Consider the following 14,520-nt stretch of genomic DNA (forward strand, 5'->3'; position numbering starts at 1 on the left):
TGTCATACAAAGAAGTAATTCATAATGGGGAGTGTGGGGATGGACCAGTCTGAGTTCAAATTCTAGGTCTACCTCTTATGAGTCAGTTACTTATAACTCAGTGCCTCAGTTTCCTCACTTGTATAATGTAAAGATAATAATGTCTAGTTCTCGGGGGGACTTTGAAATTTAAATGGGATAATATGTTCTACGTGCTTAGGTTAGTACCTGGAAGATAATTGCTTAATATGTAGCAGCTATGTAGATCATTTTCATTATTATTGATCAATATATTAGAGTAGGAGTAATCAAATTTGGGGTGGATGACTTGCCCCAACTTTCAACTCTTCTTTTAAAGATCAATCTAGTCTTATAGTTTTCACTCATGCTTTTCCCACTAAAGAGATATGTGTCTTCATTACAAGTAAATGTCAGAGGCCATTTCACTTTTCTTTTTTTCTGGGAAACCTTTCCTAAAGCAATTGTTGGGATACTACCTTGCAATGGATAAACCCCAATATATCGATGGCTTAACACAGTAGACCTTTCCTTCTTACTCATTCTTGTTCTATTGGTGTAGTGAGAAGGACAAGCAAAGGGCTTTGCTCCACAGGATCATTCAGATGCTTTCATCATCAACATAGTCTTCAGAATGATTCAGGGAATCAACATCCCTGAAGTAGATGACATGTGAGACCAGAGGATTGTTCAGGTGCCACTTGTCACTTCTGCTGACATGTTGCCGTTCAAAACTCAATGAAATGGCTACATCAACTTCAAGGGGGGCTGGGAATGCCAGTCTAACTGTTCATCAGTAGTAAAGAGACTCAAGTTTTTAGTGAACAGCTCCTCCATTTCTACCACAGGCTACCTTTTGGGGGGAAGGAGAAGGTAAGATGAATTAAGAAAGTAGCATTGACATATATACACTATAGTGTGTAAAATAGATAACTAGTGGGAAGCTGCTATATAACACAGGGAAAGCACCCTGGTGTTCTCTGAAGACCTAGAGGGGTGGGACGGGAGTGAGGAGGAAGGCTCAAGAGGGAAATATATATACATATATGTGTGTGTGTATATATGTGTGTGTGTGTGTGTGTGTCCATCACTTGGTCGTGTCTCACTCTTTGTGACCCCACGGTCTGAGCCCATCAGGCTCTTCTATCCATGGAATTCTCCAGGCAAGAATACTGAAGTGGGTAGCCACTCCCTTTCTCCAGGGGATCTTCCCAATGCAGGCAGATTCTTTACCATCTGAGTCACCAGCAAAGCCTATATACATATATATATCTCACATATAATTATGGCTGATATGCATTGTTGTACAGCAGAAACCAACACAACATTTTAAAGCAATCATCCTCCAATTACAAAATAGAAAAAATAGAATTTCACTTAACCACTACTACGGTCAAAGAGATAAAACAGTGCCAGCTACTGACAGACACTACATCTGGCTCACCCCTCTTCGCCATCTGGCGTGCTTCCTCATAAACTATAAACTAAAAGACTAGTTATCTACACCTTCTTCCCAATGAACAATGGTAAATATAGTAGCAATTAAAAGCTATCTTCTTAGGAATGAGAGTACTGGGAAATGTCAAGCAGACTCTGGTCCACAGCGAGCAAGAAAACATTACTGTGGGCTTCTTGAAAGCCCCCAGTCTGCATGATAAAAGTTTCTTAGTGAGGCCCTGTTTCTAGTTTCTGGGAGGAAGTCTCTTGTGCATATTTCTCTCTGGCCCTGCTTTTACCTGCAGGAAGAATTCTCTCTTGTAAATTATTCTCCATGATTCCATTTGAAGCTGGTGGTGGGACACATACCCTCCTTCTGCAGTCTGCTTCTTGCTGGTTCAAGTTCGGAAACATGATGGTTGCTTTATACCCTGGAGAGTTCAAGTTTTGTTGTTGCTGCTGTTGTTTTTAAAGTCTGGACTTCTGATGTCTTTGACAATACAATTCATCAAAAATTTAAAAGGCTCCATCCTTTTTGTTTCCAGATAGTACTGTATGCTCATAATCACATATTCACAAGTTCTTTCTTGGACATAATTCTCAAGCCTAATGTATTTGTTTTTATCCTTGTCTCTTGCCCTTCAACTCAATGGAAGCATCTTTGAGATAAATCAACAAAACTGGTGGGGTGTATATACTCATAAACCAACTTAATTGACCAGGTTTCTCAATCTATTTTTAAATTGACTTTCCTAATATGCAATGGCCAGAGTCAAGTTTGTCAAAACTTTAAGTCACCAATTTTTTAGTCTTCTGCTTTTCATTTCTACTTATAAAACAGTCAATTCTTAACTAATTTTAGTACTTTGCTAAGTTTAGCTATAAGCAAATAATATACACCATTAAAACTGCATTTTCCAAATCCTCTTAGTTCTAAAGAAAACCTCAGTGGATGTTTGGTATTGTTTACTTGATTACTTACCAACAATAATTTTCCCAAACATTTTGTCTGTAAATGGCATCATTCTACATATTCAAACTCATAGTATTACTTTTTTTGTAGCCTACCACCCAACTCTTGGAGGGCACAAGCAAAACCTTGTACACACCAGGACCCAGGAGAAAGGAGCAGTGACCCCACAGGAGACTGAGCCAGATGTCCCTGTGAGTGTCCAGGAGTCTCCGGCGGAGGCATGGGTTGACAGTGGCCTGCCATGGGGTCAGGGGCACTGACCAGAAGAGTCTGGACATAAGTCCTTTGGAAGAAGGTCACCATTACCACCATTACGCCTACCATAGTTTGGTTTCAGGCCAAACTACAGGGAAGAACACAGCCCTACTCCTCAACAGAAAACTGGATTAAAGATTTACTGAGCATGGCCCAGCCCATCAGAACAAGATCCAGATTCCCCCACAGACAGTCCCTCCCATGAGGAAGCTTCCACAGTCTCTTATCCTTATCCATCAGAGGGCAGACAGAGTGGAAACCACAATTACAGGAAACCAACCAAACTGATCACTTGGATCAGAGACTTGTCTAACTCAGTGAAAATATGAGCCATGCCGTGTAGGGTCACCCAAGACAGATGGGTCATGGTAGAGAGTACTGACAAAATGTGGTCTGCTGGAGAAGGGAATGGCAAACCACTTCAGTAGTCTTGCCTTGAGAACCCCATGAACAGTGTGAAAAGGCAAAATGATCTGAAACTGAAAGATGAACTCCTCAGGTCAAACAGGACCTGGCAAGAGTGAACATCAACATTTTAGTAATCAGTGAACTAAAATGGACCAGAATGGGCAAATTTAATTCAGATGACCATTATATCTACTACTGTAGGTAAGAGTCCCTTAGAAGAAATGGAGTTGCTCTCACAGTCAACAAGAATCCTAAATGCAGTACTTGGCAGCAATCTCAAAAACAACAGAATGATCTCTGTTCGTTTCCAAGGAAAACCATTCAGTATCACAGTAATCCAAGTCTATGCCTCAACCACTAATGCTGAAGAAGCTGAAGTTGGATGGTTCTATGAAGACCTATAAGACTTTCTAGAACTAACACCAAAAAAAAAAAAACCCAAATAACAAAAACCACACACACACACACAAAGATGTCCTTTTCATCATAGGGGACTTGAATGCAAAAGTAAGAAGTCAAGAAATACCTGGAGTAACAGGCAAGTTTGGCCTTGGAGTGCAAAATGAAGCAAGGGAAAGGCTAATAGTTTTGCCAAGAGAATGCACTGGTTATAGCAAACACCCTCTTCCAACAACCCAAGAGATGACTCTACACATGGACATCACCAGATGGGCAATACTGAAATTAGATTGATTTTTGAAGCAAAAGATGTAGAAGTTCTACAGTCAGCAAAAACAATATCAGGAGCTGACTAGCTCAGATCATGAAGTCCTTATTGCAAAATTCAGAGTTAAATTGAAGAAACTAAATAAAATCCCTTACGATTACACAGTGGAAGTGACAAATAGATTCAAGGGATTAGATCTGATAGAGTGCCTAAAGAACTATGGATGGAGGTTTATAACATTGCACAAGAGGCGGTGATGAAAACCATCCCTAAGAAGAAGAAATGCAAAAAGGCAGAATGTTTGTCTGAGGAGGCCTTACAAATAGAGAAAAGAAGAGAAGCTACAGGCAAAGGAGAAAAGGAAAGATATACCAATTTGAATGTAGAGTTCCAAAGGATAGTAAGGAGAGATAAGAAATGCTTCCTCAGTTATCAGTGCAAAGAAGTAGAGGAAAACAATAGAATGAAAAAACTAGAGATCTCTTCAAGAAAATTAGAGATACCAAGGGAACATTTCAGGCAAAGATGGGCTCAATAAAGGACAGAGACATTATGGCCCTAACAGGAGCAGAAGATATTAAGAGATGTGGCAAGAATACAGAGAACTATACAAAAAAGATCTTCATGAACCAGATAACCACAGTGGTGTGATCAGTCACCCAGAGCCAGACATCCTGGAGTACAAAGTCAAGTGGGCCTTAGGAAGTATCACTACAAACAAAGCTAGTGGAGGTGATGGAATTCCAGTTGAGCTATTTCAAATCCTAAAAGATGAGTGCTGCACTCAGTATGCCAGCAAATTTGAAAAACTCAGCAGTGGCCACAGGACTGGAAAAAGTCACTTTTCATTCCAATCCCAAAGAAAAGCAGTGCCAAAGAATGCTGAAACTGAACAATTGTACTCATCTCACATGCTAGCAAAGTAATGCTCAAAATTCTCCCAGTGAGGCTTCAACAGTATAAGAACTGAGAACTTCCAGATGTTCAAGCTGGATTTAGAAAAGACAGAGGAACCAAAGATCAAATTGCTATCATCCATTGGATCATAGAAGAAGCAAGAGAATTCCAGAAAAAACATCGCCTTCTGTTTCTCTAACTGTGCTGAAGCCTTTGACTGTGTGGATCACAACAAACTGTGTAAAATTCTGAAAGAGATGGGAATACCAGATCGCCTTACCTGCCTCCTGAGAAATCTGTATGCAGGTAAAGAAGCAACAGTTAGAACCGGACATGGATCAATGGACTAGTTCCAAGCTGGGAAAGGAGTACATCAAGGCTATATATTGTCACCTGCTTATTTAACTTGTATGCAGGGTATGTCATGCGAAATACTGGACTGGATGAATCTAAGTTGGAATCAAGATGGCAGGGAGAAATATCAACAACCTCAGATATGTAGATGACACCACCCTTAGAGCAGAAAACTAAGAAGAACTAAAGAGCTTCTTGATGAAAGTGAAAAAGCTGACTTAAAACTCAATGTTCAGAAAACTAAGATGATGGTATCCAGTCCCATCACTTCATGGCAAATAGATGGGGAAACAATGGAAACAGTGACAGGCTTTATTTTCTTGGGCTCCAAAATTATTCAGATGGTGACTGCAGCCATGAAATTAAAACATGTTTGCCCCTTGGAAGAGAAGCTATGACAAACCTAGATACCATATTAAAAAGCAGAAACATTACTTTACTGGCAGAGGTCTGGGTAATCAAAGCTATGGTTTTTCCAGTAGTCATGTATGGGTGTAAGAGTTGAACAATTAAGAAAGCTGATCACCAAAGAACTGATGTTTTTGAACTGTGGTGTTGGAAAAGACTCTTGAGAGTCTCTTGGACTGCAAGGAGATCAAATCTGTCAATCCTAAAAGAAATCAATCCTGAATATTCATTGGAAGGACTGATACAGAAACTGAAGTTCCAATACATGGCCACCTGCTGTGAAAAACTGACTCATTGGAAAAGACCCTGATTCTGGGAAAGATTGAAGGCAGGAGGAGAAGGGGATGAAAAAGGAAGAGATAGTGATGGCATCACCAACTCAATGGACATGAGTTTGAGCAAACTCTGGGACATGGTAATGGACAGGGAAGCCTGGTGTGCTGCAGTCCATGGAGTTGTAAAGAGTCAAACACAGCTCTTTAAAGAGTTGGCTGAGTGACTGAACTGAACTGAACTGCCCAGCTGCTAAACCAGTGCCACGTATTTTACGTTTTTGCTTTATAGCATCACATTTCTGACAGCAGTTTCTGTGTTAGTCAAGGTAACACCTGTTGCTATGACAGAAAAATCTAGAAATATCATTGGCTTAAATTAGTGGATGTGCATGTCCTGCTCATGTAAAGTTAATTAGGTGTGGGAAAAGGGCTGAGAAGGAAAGGAGTATATTAGAAAGGATATAGATGAGGCACTGGGTGCTGTTGAACATGGAAACTCCTAAGAAGAAACCAGCCAGCTCCTGTGCAAAGAGGGCCAGGGTGACCGAGAGTGCTGCCACCAGCCTGCAGAAAGGAACGAAGTTGGCAATACTGCATCTCTTCAAGAATTCAGACTGTTAGAAACCCAGGGGAAAAAATGGAAGGAGATTACATAGCTGATGTTTATGAGCAAGGCCTGGAAGTATATGTAGTCATGGCCTATTAACTGTAAGGTAGGCTGAGAAAGAGCTTCCCTGGTAGCTCAACTGGTAAGGAATCCACCTGCAAGGCAGGAGACCCTGGTTTGATTCCTGAGCTGGGAAGATCCCCTGGAGAAGGGATGGCTACCCACTCCAGTGTTCTTAGACTTCCCTGGTGGCTCAGATGGTGAAGAATCCACCTCCAAGGCAGGAGACCTGGGTTCGATCCCTGGATTGGGAAGATTCCCTGGAGGAGGGCATGGCAACCCACTCCAGTATTCTTGCCTGGAGAATCCCCCTGGACAGAGGAGACTGCAGGCTACATACAGTCCTTGGGGTTGCAAAGAGTTGGACACAACTGTATGACTAAGCACAGCACAGTCTGAGAAATGTGGTCAATCTGCCCAGGGGAAAGGGAGACGGGTTTCCTGAACAGCTTTCTAGTTCCTCACCAGTTTACTTCAGTTCTTACTGATTCTTTATTACACTCACTGTGACACCATAGGAGATGAGTTTTCATCACACCAGGATCTATATGTGTGTCAATTCTTCCTCATCTCCATCCCAGTGAGAACTGTTTATACACAAACATAAACCATATAGTTGGTTCCTATTTCTGTATTGATAGTTGAGAAAGCTTAGGCTTCTGAATCAGTTAGTCCTGTGTTCAAAATCCAGCTACACCATAAATTAGCTGTGCCATTGGGTTACTGAACTTCCCAGAGTATCAGTTCTCATTTATAAAATGGGAATAATAATAGCTACTTTGTAAGGAAATTGGGAAGATTAAAGGATATAATGGCAAAAGATAAGGTATATTTTTCCCCTAGGTACAGAAAGTGAAAGTGAAATGGTTAGTCTCTCAGTCACATCCAACTCTTTGCGACCCCATGGACTCTAGCCCACCAGGCTCCTCTGTCCTTGGAAATCTCCAGGCAAGAATACTGGAGTGGGTAGCCAGTCCATTCTCCAGGGATCTTCCCAACCCAGGGATCAAACCTGAGTCTCCTGCATTGTAGGTGGATTCTTTACTGTCTGAGCAGCCAGGGAAGGCACAGAGTACATATTAATTTACTTGATTAAATTATAAGAATTGAAAGGTAGTTTGCATATGCAATCTAAAATGGAATAATAAATGTAAGCCTTTAGTTTACAGTATATGTTTGCCCTGACTATTATCAATCAAGGGTAATCTAAGGGACTCAAAAGACCCATAACCTTGATCTTGCTTGTAAATTTTACCTTTTAAAGATAAAAATAATTCAGTGATGCTATGATTCAAATTCATCCCCAAGTTTTTTTTTTTTTTCTCTCTGAAGTTCCATTCTTAGATTTTTAAGCCTTCTGTTTTATACCTCAAAGAACTAGGCTATACTTTTAGAAGCATAACCAAAGACATGTTGACATTCTGATAATCTTTAAGCATCCAGCTTGTCAGTGCCATAGTGGTAGCAGCGGAATGGAAACTAAATTAAGAAGAGATAATCAGGAAAATACAGAGACTATAATGGGAGTTGTGTCAGATGACACACTCATTTATTCATAAAACCAAAAATAATTTTTTGCACTAATTTTCTGTTTAATGATCTTAGAAAACATTTCTTTAACACTCCTTTCTCTGTTGGAAAGTGTTTTGCTTTTTTTTCTAGATTTTCAAACTATAAGAGTATATTTATTAGCAAGGAATATGCTCAAAATGTATTGTTAAGTGGAAACAGCAGGTCAAAAACAAGCTTGATCCATGAAAGAGAAAAATTGATGTTGGACTGCATTAAAATTAAAAACTCTGCTCTGTGCAACACCCAGGAAAAAGAATGAAAAGACAAGCCATACACTGGGAGAAAACATTTGTCAAACACATATCTGATAAAAGACTTTTGTATGCAAAATATACAAAGAACTCTTAAACCTCAGCAATAAATTGATACCCCCATTTTTAAATGGACAAAAGTTCTGAACAGATACCTCACAGAAGATATACAAATAGCAAATAAACATTTGGAAATATCCTCAAATCATTTGTAACTAAGGAATTGTAAATTAAAATGATAAGGAGATGCCAGTACACGCATGTTACAAGTGACTAAAATCCAGAAACCAACTGCTGGTGAAGATGCGGAGCAACAGGAAGTCTCATTCATTGCTGCTGGGAATGTAAAATAGTGCAGCCACTTTGGAAGACAGTTTGGCAGTCTCTTACCAAACCCAACATAGCTGTGCTTTGTTTGATGGTATGGTAAACCCCCATAAAATGTTTATGCTTACATACTGTGCAGATGTTGTTGGTGACTTTATTCATAATCACAAACACTGAAAGCAACCAAGATGTCCTGCAATAGGCAAGTGGATAAACAAACTGTAGTAATCCATAAATGGAATATTATTCAGAGGGGAAAAGTAAAAACGATGAATGATGAAGATACACAAAGACAAATGAATAATGCTAAGTAAAAAAACCCCCAGTCTGCAAAGGTTACACACTGTGTTATTCCACTTATGTGACTTTCTAGAAAAGGTAAAACTGTAGAGATAGTAGACAGATGAGTGGTTGCCTGGGGTTCAAGGTGGAGGGTGCTGAATAGTTGAGATACAGGGGAATTTGGGGGATGGTGAAACTATTCTGTATGATTTTATAATGATGGATATATGACATGATGCATTTCTCAAAACTCATAGAACTTTGTAGCAGAAAGAGTGAATATACTAAATTAGAAAAAAAAAAATTACTTTGGGGGTTGCAGATCCCAGGAAAGGCATTTAAATATTTACCTAGAAATAGCTATGGTTATCTCGACGTTGACTTTTAAAGTTATTTTAATTATACCAAATGGGAGGAATGGACACCATTATAAAATTTCCAAATCTTGCTTGAGGCATTCCTTGGCTTACACAACTTCCACCACTCAGAATGCAGACTTGAGGAGCCTTCCCCAGCCCCCCATCCTTAGGCTAGTGTAACACATTTTATACCTTCCTCACCAAGAACAACATGCTCCAAGTGAGTTTCCACAGTTAGAGCCACTGCACTCATTTCTGTCCACATCTTCAAAAACAGCAAAACAGGAAAAGGTCCTCCCCCTCAATGTTGCCAGCTCTCACCACCCAGGGCCATTGTCCCCGAGTAAGTTCTGTCTAGGCTGCCAGATCGCTTCTGCTGCCTGGCAGCAAACAGCAGTTGCAAGGTCATCCTTGCTTTCCCTGGTGCCTGAGCTGCTGGACTGCTCCCTATTCCGATCCGTCCTGACTGCCCTGCTGCTTCGGGCAGGAAGTCCTCACTTCATTCAACATGTCCTCTTTACTCAAAGTGTATAGAATTTTCTTGACTTTTTCTGTTTCACTCTTACCTCTTAAAAATGACAGAGCTTTTTGGGTTGGAATGAGAGAATACACTCCCACTATTACTGAGAGTTCTTTGGCTCCAGAATTGTTCATCACATCTTTAAGACTAAAATCTTTTTTGGTGATTCTGTCAATTTTTTGGTATGTGAATGTATTTTTAGAAAACTCTCAAGGAAAACTTACGGAATAGTGGAGAGAAAGATTTATAGTTAGAAATCATGGTATTGTATTTTAAATCTCGAATTCACTAGCTGTGTGTCTTGCAGCAAGCCACTAAATGCTTACGAACACATGCATAAACTCATCTATAAAATGGACATAATATCTCTCCTATCTCTTTCACAAGGCTATTTTAAGGCTCAAGTATGATCATGAGAAAATGCTATAAAGAGCATGAAACTGTTAATGTAAGGGATTGGTTTTAAATGGAAAATAGACTCTCAAATGTTAATAAAGGAATGAAATTCAGGTATTTGCCTAATTTTTATGGTCTTTCTACTATCTATGTTAGACAGAATAATGTCCCCCCAAAGATATACACATCTTCATCGTCAGACCCTATGAATATGTTATTTACATGACTAAATACTATTTACATTTACATTTGCAGATGAGATGAAATTAAAGATACTGAGATGGTGTGCTTATCCTGGATTGCTTCTTTGCTGGCATACATGAGCCAATGAGTGCCAGAGGGCTCCAGAGGCTGGGAGGGGCAAGGAAACTGCCTCCCAAAGTCACTAGAAGGAACATAGTCCTGATCATATCTTGATTTGGGGACTTGTGTCTTCCCGAAAGAAAAGATTATAAATTGGTATTGTTTTAAGCCACTAAGTCTGCAATTATTTATTATAGCAGTGATAAGAAACTAATACATCCTCACTCATTCAAAGTCAAAGCTTAAAAAGTGAAAAGGAATCATCCCACAAACATTATACACCTTATTGTAGTATTTGGAAATTTGATGACTGTTGTTTTAATCCTAGTCCCACATGTTTTAGACACACTTATTTCAATACACTTATTCTTTATCTGATTATCCTACTCTGATTTTCATAATCAGATCCTATTGTTGGCATTCCCCACTCAAGTATCTTATCCAAGTCTCCTCTTCTTGGTCTATCCAACTATTTCCTCAAACCTTGCTTCATATTTTATCAGAGTGAAACCAGAGTAGTAATCTCTACAAGACTTTGGGTGACTCTCATTCTTTATGACTTATGTTACTCATTGAGCATGTGTATTTTCACACTCCTGTTTTATTTGGTTGTGGTTTATTAGTCTGTCAACATCCAGTGTTGTTTGACTTAAATCTTGAGCTCATAGGTACTACACATAAAGCTCAATCATTTATTTTTGCACACAAAACATATTGTCATGCTCATGCACAATTCTAATGTTTTCAATTCATCAGTCTGCTGAGGCAATTTCATCCATACCCATATCCATTTTGTGTGGATGAATCCCAATTTGATGCCTCTAGTTTTCAAGCCCTGACTTACTTTATTCCTATCACTGAGAATACAGACAGGATAAAGACACATTTCTCCAACCTCAAGATGTTTGACAGTTTGTTTTAATTCCACACACAAAAACAACAGGGTACAGAGGATAGGCACCTAAGTCAGTCTAGGGTGGAAAGGGTGTTTTCAAAATGAAGTGAAGCTTGAATTAATCTTGAGAGACATGTATGAGATATGAGTTAACCTAGCGAAAGGCAGAGAAAGGGCCTCCAGGGGGAAAGGATAGCATGAGGAAGACAGCGAGAGGGAGGCAGACAGACAGACCAATGAGACAGAGAGACAAAGAGAGGAGGAAAGAAAGGATGATCACCAGCTTGTTCTGTTGACTGCTAGCCATGGTCATCTCCCTTAGTTAACACACCATGGAACACAGACACATAATCACATACACTAGAGGTCAATGTCTGGGCAGAACATACCAACCTACTGTGTTGAAGGTCTTTGTGGAAGACCAACCAATTAGAAACAAGGAGCCAGAGCTCAAGAGGAAGGTCCGGTCTCGAGAGCTGGAGATACAGCTGTAGATTTACTCATGCAAGGTGAATCTGGATGTGGATAGACTGGTCTGGGCAGGATGTATAATGGAGAAAGCTGAAAAGTCAAGTCTGGAGAATACACATTCAAGTGAGACATAGAGGAAGAGCTGGGGAAAAGGCAAAGGATGAACACCAAGAGATTGGGAACAGAACCAGGAGAGATGTGTGTTAGGGGAGCTAAAGTAGATGGTGGTTTCAAGGAGGGAGCTGTATTCTTGCCTGGAAAACCCCATGGACAGAGGGGCCTGGTAGGCTACAGTCCAGAGGGTTGCAAAGAGTCAGACATGATTGAGTGAGCTTGATCAGAACAGGACGAAGATCAGGTAGAAGTTCTGGGCAACAGGAAGTACTATTGATAGAACAAGATCCCTGAAGAGGCAGGAGGATGAAAACCAGAAGAGAGAAGGAAAGTTTAACCATAAGTTAGCTTTTGAGATTTTTGATATGGGGCAAAAGAGAAAAGCTTCATTTCCCCCATTTTTCCAGAACAATGTTGAAATTAAGGAAAATATAAAAGCATAGTGTGAGAGCCTTGTCACAACCCTTAGAGAAGTTTATGCACAATACATTTATATCTGTAGATACAGTACAGCACGTTTTTCAAAAATCTAAGCTCATTCTGTTTGATAGATCAACAGTTTTAAAATCAGCACAACGTCAGCTCTCTAATAAATTGACACCCAAATCTATTAATTATATTCGATTTCATGCATCCTGTCACTTATTTATTTTATGGGGAAAAATAAACAACTCTTCTTTCATAGGTGAATTTAGCCCTTTGTTCTTCCTAGATCCTTTCAGCCTATTACTCACAGTGGGTGCAAGTAATTTCATAAACAATAGAACTGAATGGACATGAGTTTGAGTAAACTCCAGGAGTTGGTGACGGACAGGGAGGCCTGGCGTGCTGTGGTTCATGGGGTTGCAAAGAGTTGGACACTACTGAGTGACTGAACTGAACTGAACTTGTTAGTTAACATGTTTGAAGTGTATTTTAGCAATGAGAATTCAAATAAACTTTAGAAAACACCTGTGGCCTACTAGATATGAAAGCCAAGGATCTCTATAAACATAACTGCATTTAATACTTGAAAGGAAAGATAATATATCCATATACCTGTGCACACACACATACATACCCATATATATATATATATGAAGAGTATGAATCTTTATTTGACACACATGAGGACCCGGATGGAAAGAAAAGACTACCCCTGCTAAAGTATTCCCAGGTTTTTGCATCCATGAAGCTTAACTAGGCACTGATTTGAATAACTGCCAGAAAAAAACATTATGAAGAAACAGGCAAAACACAGAGGGAGAACTACAATGTAGGACTAAACTAAACTGCCTCAGATGGCCAGATACCAAGAGGTACCCAGGCAGAAGGAGGAGGAAACAGCAGTAACCTGGTCTGTGATCCAGGGGCCTGTCATTTGCCATTGACCATGTTCCAAAAGTGTGGAATTACCTGTCATCTACTCCAGCAAAAATGCAGAGGTCAAGAAAATGCAAAGTAGTAGATAATGCCATTTTGGGATTTAGAATGCCTTCTCCCTAGCACATCTATCTAAAAACACTAATGATTGACTTTGGAAACTCTCCCTTTTTTCCTCAGAGATTGGAGCTGGTGCTGTATCCTTGCCAACCCATCTATAATCTTTAGTCTCATCATTTTTTTGCCTCTTCCATTCTTGTAGGTTTAGCAGCAAGCCTCCAGTCTCTGGCAGGGCATCTTGAAAAATGCTTGCAAGCAGGGCTGAGAGCAGTAGCCAGTCCTTTCCCAGGGCTCACTCCTGGGCTCTCAGGTTGTTCTAAGTGAGCGATATTCTGCTTTGTATCTCGGCCCTCAGAACTGAGTCGTTATTGTAGCATCTGCCACGTGCCTCCCGCCTGTGCAGCTTCTTAACTTTTCTATACTTGGGGGTGCTTTGAACCCTCAGGTCTTCCAAAGACCCATGGTTGTTTGAAATGGCCCCAGCCTGCATTCCTGCTTGAAGTTCTGTGCTGTAACTTTCCTGCCTGCCTGGTCTCCACTTTGCCTGCTTTTAACTCCTGAACCTGTGTGCTGCAAGCCTTTGGAGATGGCCCCGAGCGCAGTACTCGACCTCCCAAAGGTGGTCTTCTTGTCTGTTTTGACTTAGATTCATCCGTCCATATCATTACTCAGCCATTAAAAAAATGCAATGAATAGTGAAAAAAAAAAAGAATACATTTGAATCAGTTCTAATGAGGTGGATGAAACTGGAGCCTACTATACAGAGTGAAGTAAGTCAGAAAGAAAACATCAATACAGTATACTAATGCATAATACAGCATACATAATGCATATATATAGAATTTAGAAAGATGGTAATGATGTGAGACAGCAAAAGAGACACAGATGTATAGAACAGTCTTTTGGACTCTGTGGGAGAAGGCAAGGGTGGGATGATTTGAGAGAATAGCATTGAAACCTGTATATTATCATATGTGCAACAGATCGCCAGTCCAGGTTGGATGCATGAGACAAGTGCTCGGGGCTGGTGCACTGGGATGACCCAGAGGGATGGGATGGGGAGGGAAGTGGGAGGGGGGTTCAGGATGGGGAATACATGTACACCCGTGGCTGATTCATGTCAATGTTTGGCAAAACTACCACAGTATTGTAAAGTAATTAGCCTCCAATTAAAATAAATAAATTAAAAAAACAAAACAAAACCAAAAAAACCCCCAAAATATTTATGGTGGATTTCTAAATGAAAGGCTATAACCCATACAGGTACAAA

This window comes from Odocoileus virginianus, chromosome 13 (genome assembly GCF_023699985.2).
Source record: "Odocoileus virginianus isolate 20LAN1187 ecotype Illinois chromosome 13, Ovbor_1.2, whole genome shotgun sequence".
Lineage (NCBI taxonomy): Eukaryota > Metazoa > Chordata > Mammalia > Artiodactyla > Cervidae > Odocoileus > Odocoileus virginianus.